Source organism: Amblyraja radiata, chromosome 6 (assembly GCF_010909765.2).
Source record: "Amblyraja radiata isolate CabotCenter1 chromosome 6, sAmbRad1.1.pri, whole genome shotgun sequence".
Taxonomy (NCBI): Eukaryota; Metazoa; Chordata; class Chondrichthyes; order Rajiformes; family Rajidae; genus Amblyraja; species Amblyraja radiata.
Genome location: NC_045961.1, coordinates 24,775,921 through 24,784,611, shown reverse-complemented (window position 1 = coordinate 24,784,611; position 8,691 = coordinate 24,775,921).

Below are 8,691 nucleotides of genomic sequence, written 5' to 3'. Positions count from 1 at the left end.
GACAAAGGATCCTGCTCGTTCATCGCATAGTATTGAAATTATTAATCATGTGCTCATTTTATTGTATCTCATTTAACTTTGTTTCCCCCGGTCCATCCCCATGGCGAACATAGAATATTGGACGGGCATGGGAACAGACCCTTAGGTCTACAATGTCCATGCCGAACCTGATGCCAAGTTAAACTAATCCCCTCTGCCTGCACATGATTCATAACCCCCCCCCCCCCCCCATTCCCTGCTTATCCATGTGCCGATTAAATGCCTCTTAAATGCCTCCCATATCTGGTTCCACCACCACCTCTGGCAGCAGATTCTGAGCACCCACTATTCCCTGTATAAAAAACTTGTCCTCGCCCACCTTCTCCTTTGCTCCTCCCACACTAGAGCTCTGCCTTCTAGTCCTTGACATTTCCATCCTGGGAAACAAGGATCTGTGTTTAATAGTAAGATTAAACGAGAACTTACCAGTTCGAAGTTTGATCGTTATTTTATGAGGAGTACGTTGAGGGAATACGTGAAGAACCCCACCAGGACGCATGCGTGTCATTCTTCAAAGCAGCGGTGTGAAATCACAGATAACTGTAATGACTGAACATAGTAAGATTAGAGAAGAAGATACCAGTTGAGTATATGATCAAGGGTGGGAGCAGAGGGCACGTATTCCCTCAACGTACTCCTCATGAAATAACGATCAAACTTAGAACTGGTAACCTCGTTTAATCTTAATATTTTACTTCAGAGTCACGTTAGTTCATGCCGTGGAAACGAGTCCATGCATCACATCTGCCTTAATGACTGAGGGAGGAATTTGTGTTAACATGATTAGACATGAATCCGACATTGAAATCCATGATAAATTTATTAACACCATATTATAGCCCCTATTTATGGGGTGAAATTATATTACAGAACTTAAAATTGTTTCTGCAAACGTTCCAGGTTTAATTACTGGTTTATGATAAAATAGTTGGAATGTTTTCTCCCTTGACCATCCTGCTGTCTTGAGGATTTGGTCCATCGGTACACCCAACTGCATAGCTGCCGATGTAGCTGCAGCCCTGGTGGAATGAGATTTTAAAATGTTAGTATCCACCCCAGCCTTTATTAGAACCTGTTTCAGCCATCTTGAGATGGTCTGGACCGTCACTTTTTTGTGTGGTTGCTTGTGGCTGATTAGTAGTGCCATCTCATTGCCTCTGATGATTTTCGTGTTCTCCATATATAACAATAAATGTCTTACTATACAGAGATGATCATCTGTCGGGTAAGCCCTGAATTCTATATTGAGGCCTGCTGACCCCTGTCTGTTCTGCTTGACTAATTCATAAATATGAAACGTTATATTCCCAGATGAAGAAGTCATGTTGTCCAGTCTTAATTTATGTAACGACTGTACCCTTTGTGCCGTGACCAAAGCCATCAGCATGACTGTTTTCAGTGTCAGTCTTTGTAGGGACAGAGCTGTTGCTGGAGACCAATTCCTTAGCATAGTCAGGACAATACTCACATCCCATATTTGAGAGTACCTGGTTCTTGGGGGATTGATATTAAAAATTCCCCTCATAAGTTTTATTACCAGGGGGTGAGTCCCAACAGAATGACGCTCTGTTCCTTGCCATAGATATGTTGACAGGGCACTTCTGGTGCAGTTGATAGCACTATAACTGAGCCCCTCGTCATAATGGAGGCCTGCCAGGAATTCCAGAACAGACGGGATGTTCATTGATCTGTAGGTGATATTGTTTCTGTGACAATATATCTCCCATTTCCTGATGTATACCAGATACTGTTTTGTGGTGGACTGTCTGTGAGCCGCTGACATAATGTTCACTGTAAGGTCCGTCAGTCCCAGTTGCAGTAGAGGTACTTTTAGACTCTACAAATTAATAAGTTCATATAGTTATGACATGGGAGGCTTTCCCTTGTTACGGGATGAACCAATAAATCTGGTCTATTCAGGATGGTGATGCATGGTTCTAATACCATGTCGAGTATCACAGGGAACCATGGTTGAGTAGGCCAATCGGGTACTACCAAAATACCAGACGTAGAGTCTTGCTGTATTTTCCTTAATACCCGACTGATGAGGCAGAAAGGAGGGAATGCATAAATAAACAATTTCCCCCAATGCAGCGAAAATGCATCTGTCGCCGCTGCCCCAGGACCTGGTTCCCATGAAACATAGTTTGATAACTGGTGATTAAGTCTGGATGCGAATAGATCGATATCTGGTGTTCCATACCGTGCTGTAATATCAGCAAATACTTTTTTATCCAACATCCATTCGGTGTTTTCATTAAATTTGCATGACCTGGTGTCTGCCTCTGAATTTTGTTTACCTGGTAGGTAAGTAGCTGATATCCAAATATTTCTCTGGATACACCATTGCCAAATTGTATTGGCCAGATTGTCACATGATGTCGATTTGTTTCCACCCATGTGGTTGATATATGCTACCACGGTGGTATTGTCAATTTGTAGTCTAACATGCTGGTGATATAACCCAGAACAATATGACTTTAGGCCATGGAATGCACCCAACATTTCCTGGTAGTTTATGCCCAGTGTTTGTAATAATGGCGCCTCCTGTGCATTCCATCTACCTCTACAGCTGGGGATGGAATTGGTAGCACCCCAACCAAGTGCACTGGCATCAGTTTGTAGCACCATAGAAGGGTTGCTGATAATGATTGGATTGGAACAATGCCGAATGTTATCTTTCCACCATTTTAGTTCCATTATAGCTTCGATTGATAGCTTCATTGGTCTGTCAAAATGACCAGCATTAATTTTGAGTGCTCGTATTTTTGCCCTCTGTAAATTTTGGTAATGTAAAGGTCCGAATTGTGTGGCTGGAAAAGCAGCCACCATTTTGCCAATTACTCTTGCTACCAATCTGATGGACGGTTTACTGATGTCAATGAGGTTATTGCAAGCCTCTATTAAGACTATAGCCTTTTCCTTTGGCAAAGTCACCGACATGTGAACTGAGTCAATGGTGAACCCCAAATAATCCATTGTGGTGGAAGGCGTTAATTTAGATTTAACTGGATGGATGATAAACCCCAGTTTTTCAAATAATTGTTTTGTGGCTGTTACAGTTTGTTTGGCCAATTCCAAAGTTTTGCCCACAATAAGCATGTCATCTAGATATGCCATGACCATGTGTTTTTGTTTCCGCAGAAACGCTAGGGCTGGTTTCAAAATTTTAGTGAACAGCCTGGGGGCTGATGTTAACCTATTTGGTAGCGCTCTATACTGTCAGACTGTCCCATCCAGTTGAATTTTAAATAACATCTGTGATCACCTCGTATAGGCACTGAATAGTAAGCATCTTTTAAATCGATGCTAGCCATGAAGTAACCTTTGGAAATCAATTGTTTAGCAGTAACAAAGGTTTCCATTTTGAAATGAATATATTGTACAATTGTATTCAAATTGGTCAAATCTATGATGATGCGACAGCCACCATCTTTTTTGTTTTTAGTAAAGATATTAGACACAAATTCCAGCGATTCGTGTTGGGTTTTTTCAATTACCCCTTTTGCGTAAAGCCGCTCCAGTTCAGCATGTGCTTCTGATTTTTCTTTACCTGAACTGGAGGGCTATATTTGTGTATAAATTCTATGGTATATCCCTGGATACTGCTTAAAATATAAGTGTCTGTAGTTAACATACTCCATGCATCCAGAAAGAAGTGTAATCTCCCACCAACCTCCATACTCCCTGCAATTTGTAAGGAACCAGACCCACCTACCTCCATGGTTACCAGTGGCAGGTTTACTTATTTTTGTAAATCCTTCATGGAGGTTGAGGCGCCGGTGTCTGGGTTTGTGGTTGGGTTGGTGTTGGGGGTTTGCGCATATTCCACGAAGGCCGGTCTGGGCCATGGCCTAAAAAAGACCGATGTTCGGTGTACCTGGCCTTTGAGCTTTCACCAGTTTGTCTTGTTCTACTGGTGGGTGCGTAAGGGTGCTGTTTATGGCCGTAGTAGGTTCTTGATGATGTCGCTTTTATGAGCCCCAGGGTTTTTGCCTCCTCATCGAGCTCCTTGACTTGCTTGGATAGGTTTCCTCCAAATAGTAAAATTGGTGGTTTTGTGTTTCCAGGTTTGCACAGACCTGCGAATTTCGGGTTTAAAGCAGGTCGGATGGCACTCTTTCTGATGCTGTTTATTTCGTATTGTGTATTGCAAAGCAGTGCCAGTGCATCCTGTTGATCCTGCGACATCTCCTTCTCATCTACTGTGCGGGCGAAAGCTGTTATTCCCGCTGTTAGAAGCTTTAGTACTTTTTGGAGTTTGACATCCAGGCCTCTAACTCCTGCTCCGACGTGTTTCCATATGCAATTATTTACGATAGGAACATTCAGGGATATACAGTTTCCTGGTGCCAAGTGTCTTGCCGTGGTGTCCATCACAGCCTGTTCCTGTAGCTGCTTAAATGATATAATCAATACTGGCAGCTAGTTTTTGTTCCAGGTTTCAGCCAGTCTGGTCTGGCTGTATGAAGTTGGACACCATGTCCAGTAGGTTTTCATCTTCCTGCACCCCTTGCACACTTGATTTCTGTTCTGCAAACCCCTCTTCAGGATCAGCCCAGAATTGACCCCCGGTACTCCCCTCTGACGAGGGAGATGCAATGTGTAGCCCTACAAGAGGTGCTGCTGTGGGTGTGATAAATTGCCCACGGTGACTGGACTCCATCTCCCGGAGCCTGTCACGTTGGAGCATTTGCTCCATAAGCCGCTCCATCCGGCTCCAGCGCTGCTCGAAGTCGGACTCGTCCGAGTCAACGACTCTGTTGGATTTTTGTTTTGCCTTACCGCCCGGCCACGGTGTAGATCTGGCGGGGGCGAAGTCGGGCACAGCTGTTCCCATTATGGGTGATTCATGTGCCGCTGGCCGCTGCTGGCTGCCCGTAACTGCGCGGTCCTCCCCCGCCAGCTTCGTCGCAGCCCTCGTCGTTTTCTTGGACTTGTCCATTGACTCCCCACCTGTAAAACAGTATGGGAACAACAAACAAGACCGCAGTGTATCTCTTACCTGCAGGTTCCGGCTTTTAAACTGCCGCTGCGGGGGAATGTCGTTCCACCCCGCCTGACTGTTTCGCAATGCGTGTAGCGATATGACACGCATGCGTCCTGGCGGGGTTCTTCACGTAGTCACTCGCGTGACTCCGAAGTAAAATCTCTCTATGCCTCTCAGTATTTTATATATTTCTATCAAACCTAGTTTGTCCAAGATCTCCATATAGCTAATACCCTCTGGTAAAATTCTGGTAAAGCTCTTCTATACCCTCTGCAAAGCCTCCATATCCTTTCTGTAATGGGGGACCAGAACTGCACACAATACTTAAAAAGCAGCTTAACCAAAGTCCTATAAAGCTGCAACTTGAATTCCTGACTCTGATATTCAATATCCTCTCAGAAACCTTGCAACAGACCTTCCAAGGTCTTGCATTGCCATTTTCCACTCAGTTTATAGCATAGTGGGAAGGTGCAACATTAAATAGACTGTTTGTTTTGTGTTTTTTGGGTTGTTTATTTTCGTTTTGGTTAGTCTAGTTTTTGGTTTTTAGTTTGTGTTTTGGGGGGGGGGGGTTGAAACGGGGCTTGCTGTCTCTCCCTGCGGGGGAATGCGACTTTTTCGTCGTATTCCCCTTCTCTGCCTCCGTCTGCGCTGAGGCCTAATGGCGGAGCTGGCGACCTCGAGGCTCAGGAGGCAGAGCCCGCCAGGACTCGCACTGAGCTCGCTCCCGTGAGGACGGCCCGGCTCGGGGCTGGAACAGGGCTTTCGTGAGGGGCTGTGACGGCCGGCCCGAGGAAGGCACGGTGCTCCCGTCGGAGTAGCCGAGCTCGGGGAGGTACGGCGTTCCCAGCGCGAGGGAGGAGCGGCGCCCGGTCGGGGCGGCCCAGCCTGAGGGAGGAGCGGCGCCCAGTCGGGGCGGCCCAGCCTGAGGGAGGAGCGGTGCCCGGTCGGGGCGGCCCAGCCTGAGGGAGGAGCGGCGCCCAGTCGGGGCGGCCCAGCCTGTGGGAGGAGCGGTGCCCGGGTCGGGCGGCCCAGCCTGAGGGAGGAGCGGTGCCCGGTCGGGGCGGCCTGGCGCGAGGAAGGAGCGGCGCCCGGTCGGGGGGGCCTGGCTCGAGGGAGGAGCGGCGGCCTGGCGCGAGGCTGAGACGGTGGCAGTACTCACGTGAGGGCGATCCGGCTCGGGGCTGGAACGATGCTCCGGGGGCTGGGATGGCAGTTCTGGTGGCGGTGGCCTGAGACCGGGGGTTCGGCCGCGGGCCAGCGGCTGCGTCAGCAGGTCTGGTGAGCGGCAGCTTCGACTACCCCGGGCCGCGGTGTTTGAGCCGCAGGACAGGTTTTAACATCGCCCGGGGGGTATCGCCTCAGCGCAGAAGGAGAAGAGGAGGGAAGAGACTGCAGCCCTAAGACTTTTGCCTCCATCACAGTGAGGAGATGTTGGGTGGACTCACTGTGGTGGATGTTAATATGTGTTTATTGTTGTTTTTTATTGTATTGTATTATATGTATGACTCCTTAAATTTCGTTCAGACTTCGGTCTGGATGACAATAAAAGGCTATTCTATTCTATTCTATTCTACTACAGCACTTGATTCAGGACAGCTCCATGATGGATGACTCCTTGGTGTCAACCATTTCATCTCATCCCGCCCTCCTCCATGACATCCATTTACAAGGAACCTTCTCCTAGCATTGCAAATATCTCCCAGTACCAAAGAGTCTGACACACATTTCCTAGAAAAAACAAAATGGGCAGAACCTGGGCCTTTGTGATAAACACACATATATCTGACTCTTGGGTTATTGACTTCACTCACAGGTCAAATCAGAAAAGCTTTGCCCTCTGTTTAATATATTTTCCTAGTTACAACATTGTGCTGGGGGTGCGCTGGTACTGCTCCCCTAAACAGATTCTCCAAACACAGTTTCATATATCTGTGTCTTCACTCTCATACTCACACCCACCCTATGTATATCCAATCAGACCTCTGACAGTTTCTTGATGTCTTTTCACATTCCCTTGAGATTTAGCTAATGTCAATAGACAATAGGTGCAGGAGTAGGTCATTTGGCCCTTTGAGCCAGCACCGCCATTCAATGTGATCATAGCTGATCATCCCCAATCAGTACCCCGTTCCTGCCTTCTCCCCATATCGACTGACTACACTAATTTTAAGAGCCATATCTAGCTCTCTCTTGAAAGCATCCAGAGAACCTGCCTCCACCGCCCTCTGAGGCAGAGAATTCCACAGACTCACCACTCTCTGTGAGAAAAAGTGTTTCCTCGTCTCCATTCTAAATGGCTTACTCCTTATTCTTAAACTGTGGCCCCTGGCTCTGGACTCCCCCAACATCGGGAACATGTTTCCTGCCTCTAGTGTGTCCAATCCCTTAACAATCTTATATGTTTCAATGAGAAACCCTCTCATCCTTCTAAACTCCAGAGTGTACAAGCCCAGAGTGTACATGTTGTCTGATTAATGTGGATCCATTTAACTTGCTTCAGTAGCTGGTCTTCATGCTCTATCGGACTAGCCTTGTCCACAATTACAGAAGGGTTCCTCGTGCAGGTGGTCAAACACTCCCACCCTGGCCACATTCCAGATTAGCGACTGATCCTCTTCATCCCATTCCTGCAGTTGACTCGAGCCAGTTGAGCTGACTATGTACCTTACATTTACCCACATTTCAGACAGCCCTGATGTGCCTCTGTTTTATCACTTGCCGCAACTCATTCACATACTTGTCCCAAGTTACCTGCCTTGTCTACCTCTCAGTAGTCCCATCTGACCTAGTCACCTCAGCTTCTCAGGCAGCTTTCAATAACACAACCTCCTGCTGCACTTTAGTGAGATCTGGTGCAGGAGAGAAATTGTTTCACAGGAATGCATAGGATGAACTTTTCTGTCTCCTCGTTCACAAGCTCTTCAGCCCATTGTGCCTTTGCCGTCAATGAATGAACGAATGAATGAATGAATGAATAAGTATATTGGTCAAGTATTCACATGCAAGGAGTTTGCTTTGGTGCTCCGCCCGCAAGTGACAACATGACATACAGTGACAGTTAGGAATGACACATAAAACATTAATAATAAAACATTATCGATTAAACATGTGAATTAAATAAAATGCCATTTAGAAGCTACAGATTTTTGGTTATTGAGAAAAGCTACAACTCATGGAAAAAAACTGACAGTTTGACAGTCCGGAGTCGCCTTCAGTGACTTGCTTTTCAGTGGACTTTGATTTTAAGGATAAAGCACTGGTCGCCACGTATGAGCAAGCGAGATTTAATGTTAATTGTCTCATAAGAAAGGGGGATTTGGATGAATCTAGAAGAGGGCAGTCTGTCATTCGAGCGAGGATCATCATCACAAGGGTGTTCACGTGAAGAAGCAGAGTGGCCGGAGGCTGTGGACCTGTGATCGGGGCTTTCTCATGTGCTGACATAAAACCCCTTCTTGGGTTCTGAGAAACAGCAGAGTCCTTGTCATGAAGCATCCAGTGCAAGAGCTGTGTTTGAACATTGAGTGTAAGCACCCTGTGCAGGGCAGTGGATCGCATGGCACATGACACTATGTACCTCACTGCAGCCACCTGATTCTCCTGTAGCTGTCTCTTACTGAACCCAAGTCAATCATGCACACAGTCATTTCCTACAATCA